Genomic DNA, 1,926 nt, shown 5'->3' on the forward strand with positions numbered 1-1,926 from the left:
TTATGATATCAGGCATGTCATCTATGAGTACCTCCATTACTGGTACTTTCGTTGCCTCGTCGCTTAGGTACTTTTCAATCCGAATACATGGCAAACATCATGTATAGTACTTAGCCCCTGGAGTATTAATCGATGACTAAATGACCAATCATGGAGATAGTCTCATAAGGTCCAATATATTAAGGAGCTATTTTCGGTTTTGCCAAACCTCATATCACCACTCTAAGGTGATGCCTTAAAAATGCCTTGTCACCTCTTTCCGGTGACAATGGTTTCCTATGAATGTTGGCATAAATCCTTTGCAAATCTCGCGCTGCTTTCAGCTTATTTTAAATATTATAAATCCGATTGGTTGTTTCTCGAATCAATTCAAATTTTATGGCTTGAGTGACGCCCATTTTTAATTTAACAAATTGGTGATAATTACTTCACCCATAGAAAGTTTCAAGCTCTCGATGCTTCCTTCCCCGCCTTCCAATAATGGAAGTAGGATGACTATTTATAATTGAAAATGGTACTCCTCGACGAGATACCATTTCACCATCATGAATTTGGGTGAGAATTCATTGTGGTAATCGTCATGGATTGGAATGAAATACGAGGATTGGTTAATCGATCCGCGATTACCTAATTCACATCATGCCTTTGATATATCTTGGGAATTTGCGTCCCGAAACCCATTGTAATTTATTTCCACTATCATTGGCGAATTTTCTGTCGTTGTGGCGTTCCCTAGGGTTTTCGGTGTGCAGCCTTATCTCTTGCACAACTTAAATATTCACCAACATACGGAACCATATCTTTCTCCAAACTCGGCCATTAATAAAATCCTTCCAGATATTCGTATCATCAATAGTCTAATCCGATCCCGGATGTATGAAATATTTCGATCTATGCGCTTCGTCCATGATTAATTCACGAAGGTCATGGAGGGTCGGGATCCAAAACCGATTTTTGAAGTAGAGAATTTCGTCCACGCGCTGTTCGAAATTCTTCTCATTGCCGTAAAGTCCCTCTTTTTCCAATTGTTCCTCTTTCAACGCCTAACGTTGAGCGACTCGTATCAGGTCCGAAAGGTTCGACTGGACTATCACCCCCAACGCTCGCACTCGCAATGGCTTAACCCGATCTTTCCTACTCAAGGCATCGGCTACGACGTTAGCCTTGCCGGGGTGATAACGGTTGTCACAGTCATAATCGCTTAACAACTCGACCCATCTTCGATGAATATGAGACTGCGGTCTCTTATCATCTATAAAATTTGTACATTTGCGTCGTACAAAGGATTATGAGTTGGGTAATGCTAAAAATTCTTCAATAAACCGCTGATAGTCTCCGGCTAGTCCTAAAAATTGGCGCATTCCCTTTGGTGCCTTGGGTGACTGCCAATTTTAATGGTTTCTATCTTATTTGAATCTTTGTGAAATCCTTGTTGCTTTACAACATGACCAAGGGATTATGCTTTCTGTATTCAAAGTCACATTTCGAAAACTTCGCGTATAACTCCTCTTGCTTTAACACTTCCACCATTTTCCTTAGACGTCGTTCGTGCTCTTCCTTACGTTGCAAATATATCAAAATATCATCAATGGATGCTATGACAAATTTGTCAAAATAAAGTTTACAGACTCGGTTCATAAGTTCCATGAACACTGTCGGCACACTTGTTAGCCCGAACGGCATAAATAAGAATTCATAATGGCCGTAACGAGTCCGAAACGCTGTTGTTGCAACGTCCTCCTCTTGGATTTTTCATTTGGTGATAACTATATCTAAGATCAATTTTCTAAAAATAAATCGCCCCTTGCAGTTGGTTAAACAGATCATTTACTTCGAAGAAGTGAATACCTATTCTTGATTGTCACTTTATTCAATTCTCCCTAATCAATACATATCCTAACACTTCCGTCCTTCATTTCCCAAATG

This window comes from Bidens hawaiensis, unplaced genomic scaffold (genome assembly GCF_021521415.1).
Source record: "Bidens hawaiensis isolate Kalapana, Puna unplaced genomic scaffold, B.hawaiensis_p1.1 tig00019932_1, whole genome shotgun sequence".
NCBI classification, from domain to species: Eukaryota; Viridiplantae; Streptophyta; class Magnoliopsida; order Asterales; family Asteraceae; genus Bidens; species Bidens hawaiensis.